We start from the raw sequence: 10,469 nt of genomic DNA on the forward strand, positions 1-10,469 counted from the left end.
ATAACCAACTGGTACAAAACTATAGACCGATCTCTTTATTAAACACGGACATAAAGCTATATGCCAAAATAGTTGCCCAAAGATTACTTCCTTACCTCCCCACGCTAATCCACCCTGACCAGGTAGGTTTTGTTCCTGGTAGACAAGCACCGGACGCTACTAGAAGAATAATATCCCTCCTCCACAAGCTCGAAACCACCAAACAACCATCATTATTACTATCTTTAGACGCTGAAAAAGCATTCGACCGAATCCATTGGCTTTTTATGAAACTCACACTCCAAAAATTTGGTCTTACAGACTGGATGTTGTCGGCAATACTTGCCCTCTACTCCAAACCCTCTGCTACAGTTTTAACTAATGGCACACTCTCCAAGCCCTTCCAAATCTCTAATGGCACTAGACAAGGCTGCCCCCTCTCTCCCATAATCTTCATTCTATTAATTGAACCCTTGGCCTCTAAACTTAGAGATGACCCAACATTCACAGGTATTACACATTCCAAAATGTACCATAAAATTAGCCTTTTTGCTGATGATATCATCCTAATGGTTACTAATCCCTACAAATCTCTTCAATCGATACGCATGCATCTTCACAATTACTCTGAAGTCTCCTACTACAAGCTCAATGAGCCCAAATCTTCCATTTTGAACCTATACACCCCTCCTAAGACCCAAAATATACTGAGCAAGCAGTTCCCCTTCACATGGGAATCACACAGCATTCCATACCTGGGAATACAACTTACGCCCTCAACTAACCAACTATATGAAGCTAACTATAAACCTCTACTTGACTCCATTCCACGAGAGCTCAAACAGCTCCATACTCCCACACTATCGACAATGGGTAGAATAGCATCTTTAAAAATGTGCATATTACCTAAAATACTTTATATTTTCCGTACTCTTCCTATTCCAGTTCCTAATACCTTTTTTTACAAACTCCAAGCGATACTAAATAAATTTATGTGGAACAACAAAAAGCCTAGATGCACGACAAATCTACTAATAAGACCTTCCTCCAGGGGAGGAGCAGGCCATCCTCATTTAAAATCTTACTACAACGCTGTGCTCCTAGACCAGCTCTTCTTTTGGTGGCATCCTACAAAAGATAAATTGTGGACTCAATCAGAAATTCCGTCACATCTCCCATATACTCCTGATAATCTATTATTCCTCCCTCTAAATAGCCAAATTCTTTCATTATCTAAACATCCATGTATAAAAGCCTCTTTACAAGCCTGGTTTGACCTCTTGTCCTCTCATTACCCAGGCAATGAAACAACAAAAATTCCAACTCCAATCTCTACATTGCACCTCATCATCCCCTCACTAAACCTCACACAATGGGAAAATCAAGGTATATCCCGTGTCCGAGACTTATATACAGATCATAAGCTAAAATCCTTTGCTAACCTCCAAACACAGTTTCACCTCCCTGACAATGAACAATTCACATACATGAGAATTGCCCACGCCTTGCATACAATGGATATATCTCAAGAACGAATAATTCCCTCCAGAGCACACCTCTTCTTTCAGAGATCACATTACCCCAAAAAGGGAATCTCAACCTTCTACTCCATTATGAATAACACTCAGTTTAATATACACACTACTTCCCTGATTAACTGGGAAAAAATATTCCGTCAACCAGTCTCTCCTTACACTTGGTCGAAAACCTTCAATACCACATACAAGGCATCCAAATGTAACTCCCATTGGGAAGCATACATGAAAATCTTACATCAGTGGTATCTAACGCCTGTTAAGCTCAATCTCTATTACACACAACATTCGCCCAAGTGCTGGAGACACTGTGGAGAAATAGGTACGATCCTCCATATACTTTGGTCTTGTAAATCTCTCACATCGTATTGGAACAAAGTATTTCAGCTGATATCCAGCATATCTACAGTTTCAACGACTCCAAACCCAGTTATAGCTCTCCTTCATATAGGAATAGATAATTTTCCTGTGGACTCTCGTACTATCATAATTCATATACTAGCAATAGCAAAAAACAATATTACTAAATTATGGAAATCTACCACATCCCCTTTGTTCTCAACCCTCATTATAGAGCTTAATCTCCATTGTGAGATGGAAAAGAGAACAGCAATCCAAAATTTCTCATACCACAAATTCTGCTCTCAATGGTTTCGGTGGCTCCAAGACCCTAATTGCTCTGTTAAGTGATAACTACAATAATATATCACCATACTGTAATCAACACATTGGACTGGTGCTCCCCCCCCCCTCCCTCCCCCCCCTCTATCTCCCTTCTAACCCTTCTCCCCTCTACGGTTTATCACATATTCATCCACACTTAGTTCACAATCTTCTGAGCATACCTCTCAAGTATCCGAGGCCCTGCTACACCATTCCCAGCTAAATAATGGGAAATTGTTTGTTTTCTCTAATAATTACCTCTTTTCTTGATTATACATTTTCTTATTGTGAACTTTGATAGTTTTATATATCTGTAATATGTTGTGGTAAATTGTTGAAAATTTCTTCAATAAAAACTATTTGAATATAAAGTAAAAGCAGCAGGGACCAGAGGGGCGGGGAGCTTGTTGTGAGTTACTTCAACTTTAGGCTACGTTCACACTAGCGTTGTGTGCAGGCGGCAGAGAGGCGTTTGGGAAGCGTTTTTACTACTTCCCAAACGCCTCTGGCAATTTTGCACATTGCAGCACATGGTACTGTTCTAACGGGAGCGGTAGCGTCGCGGCGCGTTGCGGCGCGGCAAAACGGACGCCTCTGGACGAGTCAGGAGGCGTTGAAGCCTCCTATTCCTGTCTATGGTGCCGCTCCACAAATGCCCGGCGGCGCGGTTGCGGAGCATTTGCGGAGCGGTAACACCATTCAAACTTCATTCTAGGCGTTTGTGGGGTGTTTTTAACTCTCGGCAAACACCTACCAACTGCCACTAAACCGCGCATGCGGCGTTTGCGGAGCGTTTGCGGAGCGTTAAAAAACGCTCCGCAAACATCAGACCAACGCTTGCCAAACGCTATAGGGGCGTTTGGCAAGCGTTGGTAAAACAGTCAAGTGTGATTGAGCCCTTACATTTCTTGTAAAGAGGTGAACTAAGCCTTCAATACCAGCTAGAGCAATAGGCTGAATAAATATATGGTCCCTTGGTGCATACTACTTTACTACACATTTGTTGACAGGCTGCAAACAAATGGGAGCTTTGCGTATGTCAGCAATAAAAGTATGCTGCATGCCCTAAATAACGAAAGATAAAACATACCCCCACCAAAAATAAATAAATAAACCTTGAAACAAATTAAACCCAATTTTTTTACCTAGCAGGAAATAGATAACAAATATGGATAAAGAGCTTGGGCAGGATCAACAGGCATTAATAAGTAGAATGTCTAGGGGGAATAAGCCCAAGTTCACACATGTGTGTTCTAAAATCACTCCATTTTGTATGGCGACTCTGCTCTGTGAATGACATGCAATTGTCGCTGAACACCAATGCATTTTTTATGCTGTTACACGGCATGTATGTTCTAACTCTGCATTCACCATTTGTTGTTTGTTTTCTCTCTCTTGCTATAAAATGCAACTTCAAAACATGCAATCACAAACTCACACAGGACCCTATCTCTAAAACGGAATGCAAGCCTCATTTATCTGAACACCCTCAATAGGAATACATTTAATTCACTGCCCCTGCGAATTCAGAGTCACAAATCGCATCTCAAAAACGCACATGTGTGAACTGGGGCTAACACATGGGAACAATATATCAATTTATAATTTTTGCCTATAGTTCCACTTTATACACAGAAAAAAATAACTAAAATAATAAATAAGGTATTAGAAATCCTGTATCAACAATTACAAGGAACTGTAAATTTGGCAAGGGGAGAAAAAACGGAATTTACAAACAACTTGCTATTGAGACAATCTGCCCAGTAAAAGTGCATGTACATTCGTTCTGTGTGAATGGGGTTACAAAACAAATGGGGGATGATTTACTAAAACTGGAGCACATGGAATGTGGTGCAGTCGTGCATAGAAACCAATCAGCTTCCAGGTTTTATTGTCAAAGCTTAATTGAACAAATTGAAGTTAGAAGCTGATTGGTTACTATGCACAGCTGCACCAGATTCTGAGTTCACCAGTTTTAGTAACTATCCCCCATGAGAGTTAGCTATTTCCTGTGCTGGTGGAATGTTTTTGATTGGGGTAAAATGGAAATGACCACATTTGTCCATATATGAATTTCCTATGATACTTACCACCCTCTAGTGGAAAATTTTGATATTTTCTGTTCTTGATGTTCGCCCTATAGCAGATTTACTTCTATAGGGCCGACGTTCTGTGCAAAATCACATATATAAATATGATTTTGAATTTCCGCCACTGGGGGACGTGCACCTGCTGCCAGAGCTGCGCTTCTGCTGTGATTGGACACAGCAGAAGATGATCAACAGGTGCCAGCCAACGGATGAGCGCCAAGGAGACTGACAGAACATAGCTCTGCTTATATAAACAAGGCAGAGTGGGGTTATATCAACAGCAATCTGCTCAGTGGTGTATTTTGGTTTTGTGCTGCCCTAGGCAAGGCTAAAATCAAGCAACCCCTCCGCATCTAAATTTGTCCCACCATTTTACCTGCAAACTCCACCCCTTCCTCTTTAGGCCCCACCTCTTCCTATTAGAGCTCCACCCACTGACGTTGGGTTGCTATTCCTCCCACTGACACCAATGATGGGGCACGATTCCTCACACTGACACCGATGATGGGGCACGATTCCTCACACTGACACCAATGATGGGGCACTATTCCTCCCACTGACACCAATGATGGGGCACGATTCCTCACACTGACACCGATGATGGGGCACTATTCCCCCCACTGACACCAATGATGGGGCACTATTCCTCCCACTGATATCAATGATGGGGCACTATTCCTCCCACTGACACCAATGACGGTGCACTATTCCTCCCACTGACACCAATGACGGTGCACTATTCCTCCCACTGACACTAATGATCGGACACTATTCCTCCCACTGACATTAAGGATGGGGAACTATTCCTCCCACTGACACCAATGACGGTGCACTATTCCTCCCATTGACACTAATGATGGGACACTATTCCTCCCACTGACACCATGATGGGACACTATTCCTCCCACTGACACCAATGATAGGACACTATTCCTCCCACTGACACCAATGATGGGACACTATTCCTCCCACTGACACCAATGATGGGGCATGATTCTTCCCATTGACACTAATGATGGGGCACTATTCCTCCCACTGACAATAATGATGGGGCGCTATTCCTCCCACTGACACCAATGATGGTGCCCCATCATTAGTGTCAGTGGGAGGAATAGTGCCCCATCATTAGTGTCAGTGGGGGGAGGAATAGTGCCCCATCATTAGTGTCAGTAGGAGGAATAGTGCCCTATCATTGGTGTCAATGGGAGGAATCGTGCCCCATCATTAGTGTCAGTGGGAAGAATCATGCCCCATCATTGGTGTCAGTGGGAAGAATCGTGCCCCATCATTGGTGTAAGTGGGAGGAAGTGCCCCATCATTGGTGTCAGTGGGAGGAATAGTGCCCTATCTTTGGTGTCAGTGGGAGGAATAGTGCCCCATGTTTGGTGTCAGTGGGAGGAGTTGTGCCCCGTCATTGGTGTCAGTGGGAGGAATAGTGCCCCATCTTTGGTGTCAGTGGGAGGAATAGTGTCCCATCATTGGTGTCAGTAGGAGGAATAGTGCCCCATCATTGGTATCAGTGGGAGGAATAGTGCCCTGTCATTGGTGTCAGTGGGAGGGATAGTGTCCCAACATTGGTGTCAGTGGGAGGAATAGTACCCTATCATTGGTGCCGGGGGGGGGAGGAATAGTGTTCCATCATTGGTGTCAGTGGGGGGAGGAATAGTGCCCCATCGTTGGTGTCAGTGAGGGGAGGAACAGTGCCCCATCGTTGGCGTCAGTGGGGGGAGGAATAGTGCCCCATGTTTGGTGTCAGTGGGAGGAATTGTGCCCCATCTTTGGTGTCAGTGGGAGGAATAGTGCCCCATCTTTGGTGTCAGTGGGAGGAATAGTGTCCCATCATTGGTGTCAGTGGGAGGAATAGTGCCCCATCATTGGTGTCAGTGGGAGGAATAGTGCCCCGTCATTGGTGTCAGTGGGAGGGATAGTGTCCCATCATTGGTGTCAGTGGGAGGAATAGTGCCCCGTCATTGGTGTCAGTGGGAGGGATAGTGTCCCAACATTGGTGTCAGTGGGAGGAATAGTACCCCATCATTGGTGTCGGGGGGGGGAAGGAATAGTGTTCCATCGTTGGTGTCAGTGGGGGGAGGAATAGTGCCCCATCGTTGGTGTCAGTGAGGGGAGGAATAGTGCCCCATCGTTGGCGTCAGTGAGGGGAGGAATAGTGCCCCATCGTTGGCGTCAGTGAGTGGAGGAATAGTGCCCCATTGTTGGCGTCAGTGGGGGGAGGAATAGTGCCCCATCATTGGCCTCAGTGGGGGGAGGAATTATGCCCCATCATTGGCGTCAGTGGGGGGAGGAATAGTGCCCCATCGTTGGTGTCAGTGGGAGGAATAGTGCCCCATCGTTGGTGTCAGTGGGAGGAATAATGCCCCAACATTAGTATCAGTGACACTAATGATGGGGCACTATTCCTCCCACTGACACCAATGACACTTAACTTGCTGACCCCTGCTCCAGCCTAGGTGCTGCTGCAGTCAGCATACCTGGTTGCAGAAGCACCATCAGCACGGCACACTTACTGGGCAGTCAGCTGTCCTGCTTCATTCACTCCGGGTGCTCCCTCACTCGATGTTTGCGGTTCCACTCGGCTCCGCCTTCTCACAGGTGATTGGCCACCTGTGTGCCTTTCCTGAGCTACAGTTCTGGCGCCCAATCACTGGTAAGGAGGTGGAGCCAAGCGGCAGCGCGAACATAGAGTGAGGGAGCGGCCACAGTGAATGAAGGAGCAGCGCTTCCTGGACTGGAACGTCGTGGGACTGGGACCGGAGCCAGGTAAGACACAGCAGCCCCCTGCTCGCCCCTGTACTTAGTGTCCCTTCCATTGGAAGGGGGGGGGGCGGCACCTAACTTTTGTGCAAACCAATCAATATATGCTTGTTGGGATTTTTTTGTACCAAAAATATGTAGCAGAATACATTTAGGCCTAAATTTATGAAGACATTTGCTTTTTTCATTTTTTTATTGGATATAAATGAAAATAAAAAATAGTGAGGTTTTTTTGGTATTTTTTTCATTGTAGCGCAAAAAAACAAAAATCACAGAGGTGATAAAATACCACTTAAAGAAAGCTCTGTTTGTGGGGGTAAAAAATTGACATAAAATTTCATTTATGTACGGCATTGGATTACTGTGCAATTGTCAGTTAAAATAACGCAGCACCATATCGCAAAAAATGGTCTTCCAGAGGTCATGTGGTTAAATCAATGAAAAACATTCCACCAGCACAGGAAATAGCCTAATAACATTTGTTTTTGCTTCATTTTCACATAACAAATGTACATGCACTTTCACTGAGTGAATATCTATTAAAAACCTTTATAAATACACCCCTTGGTGTGAATTTGAAGTTGCTTGCACTGTTTGCTTTTTACCTATTTCCATCCATCTCATTCCATATATTCTCTGTTTAGAATGTTAATTCAGTTACTGTAATGAAAGTGAATGCTTGCTTGCTGTTGGATTCAAGGTACATTTTATGAAGACATAAAAAGAAAAGCATGTACCTACCAATGTGAAATTTATTTCTGCACATATTCCTGTAATCATCTTTCTATAAGTAATTCAGAAAAAAAAATTGTTGAATTTGCTTATATTTTACAGCTATTAAAAAAAAAGTTGCTCTTAAAAATGGCTCCTGACAGTTCTTAGAGGGCATCTATTTGATGATTACAGCAGTATGTGACTTTGGTGGATGTCACTTACAGGTCTTTATCTTGACAAGATGTGGTGGTGTTGCTGAGAAGGAACACACCAAACTTCTTACAAGGGTTAGTTTTACCAGAACGTAGATATGAACGCCTGCGTAGATGGCTGATGGATTTGAACATTGAAGGACCAATCTACTCCCCACTGATACGTCAATTTGTATATATCACAGAGACTCCCACAGGAGATCACCTTGTGTGTTTTCCTGACTTGACCTCTTTTCTCATCGGAGCTCCATTGATCCCAATACAGCAGGAGATTGAATGCTATTACTACATTCTCCATAATGGAAAATTACTGACACCAGCAGCATGGGAATACATTGACTGTGTCAGGTAGAAATTCTAGTTCAGGTGCAAAGAAGGTGCCTCTGGAATCATCAAGAGATATAAGACGCCAGCAAGTTATTCAACTGCTTGGCATGTACCCAAAACTAAAATGCTAATACTGCAAAGCATGATTTAAAATACTATTAATCATATGGGATAAGTGAATTACATCTCAGTGCTGCTGATCTCCTCCAGCAGCTTTCTACATGAACTCACTTCAATATGTATACATCACTCATGGCTGGGCTCCTTATTCTGACAATGGTGAACCATACCTGGGCAATGTGTGTCAGCATGACCGCTTGTAGCCTCAACAAAGAAAGCATGTGACAAGACAACAATGCAAGATTAATGCCTGGTACACACCAAACTGGCTGAACAAAAAAAACGAGGAGCTCGCCAGGAGGTCACTGTACTAACTATGTGATGTTAATTTTGAGATCTCCCCACTGAGCTATTGTGTTCTGACAGGGGGATTGCCCCACCCCCCACCAGAACACACTGATCAGCGCTCGCAGCCATTAGCTGACAGCACTGATCAGATGCCGATTGGCTGCTGGTTTTCCTGCATGCTCATTTAACAGAAGCCAGTTGTGAGTTCAGGTTTCTGTTGGACAGGGACCTGTACACAAAGGCTGAACGCTGGATGGTTTCTACTTAAGCGGCTAAATTCAGCTGATATTTGGCCTGTGTCTATGAGGCTTAAAATTGGGAAACAGTTATCAATAAAAGCAGATGATTTCAAAGAATTGAAAATTACTATTTAAATTACATTAAATTTGAACCCTAGGCAAATATAAAATATTAACACAGTTTTGCAGCTGTTAATACATTTAAAAATACACCTAGTACTTATATTTTACTTGCTATAAGCCTCTTGCAGTCCCTATACAGTAAAGCTCAGACGCAGAGAGGGAGAAGGGCCAATCAGTTCTAGCAAGTGCTGGCAAGCAGCATGCTGATAAGAGGAGAAAGAGTGACAGAGAAATGAGCTTATCACTGTGTTGCTGTTCAGTCACAGGCTGGACTAGCACAGGAAATGGCTACCTTTCATGGGGGAGATTTACTAAAACTGCAGCACTCAGAATCTGGTGCAGTTGTGTATAGTAGCCAATCATCTTCAAACATCAGCTTGTTCAATTAAGCTTTGCCAATAAAACCTGGAAGCTGATTGGTTACTAATACAGCTGCACCAGATTCGGCATGCACCAGTTTTAGTAAATCTGCCACAGAATGTTTAAAAGCTTCAAATCCTTTATGGTATAAAAAAGATACAAAAGGTGGATGGCCATGGAGGTTTTTTGTTGGCTCAACCTCTTTCAACCTAAGCAACCTGCTACCCATGGTTGGATTTTTTACACAGTTGAAAAAAAACGTATTCAGTTGAAACCTGGGAAGAAGGTGACACTACCAACTACAATGCTAATGGAAAGACCTTTTTGATTGATTTCCTCACCAGTTCTTCATCTGTGAGATAAAGGTGTTGATTTACTAAAGGACTTTTCATTTGCAAAAAAAGTAAAGCTTTGGAAGAGGATTTTCCCCAGGGCTTAGTGAGTGAGGTGAAGCTCTGCTGACTTCCATCATCTAATCATATGCAAGGAAAAATTATTTTCATTGAAATGCCATGATTTGGGATACTTTGCAAAGTGAAATTTCACCGCATTCACTAAGCTCTTTGGAAAATTGCCATGCAAAGTGCAACTTTCCTTGCAAAATGAAACTTCCCCTGCAAAGTTACAGCCTATTTGCCTTTTGGAAATAAACCCCAAATATTTGATGAATACCTAGTGAATCACTGACAAGCATTGGTGTTTAGGTTTTTCAGACTTCACAGACTTCAGCTACATGCTTTTTCCAGTAGATAACCACTTGCCATCCACCCTACAGCAGATTTTCTGCTACAGGGCAGACGTTCTGTGCAAAATCACGTATCTAAATGTGATTTTGCATTTCCGTGACTGGGAGCGTGCACCTGCTGCCAGAGAGCCGCTTTTGCTGTGATTGGACACAGTGAAAACTGATCAGCAGGTGCCGGCCATTGAATGAGCACTGACATCTGTTGATTGCTGAGGAGATTGACAGAACACAGCTCTGCCTATGTAAACAAGGCAGAACTGTGTTATGTCAACAGCGATCTGCTAGATTTTATTCAGGGAATAAAA

Source organism: Staurois parvus, unplaced genomic scaffold (genome assembly GCF_062004578.1).
Source record: "Staurois parvus isolate SC_StPar_1 unplaced genomic scaffold, SC_StPar_1.0 ptg000014l, whole genome shotgun sequence".
NCBI classification, from domain to species: Eukaryota; Metazoa; Chordata; class Amphibia; order Anura; family Ranidae; genus Staurois; species Staurois parvus.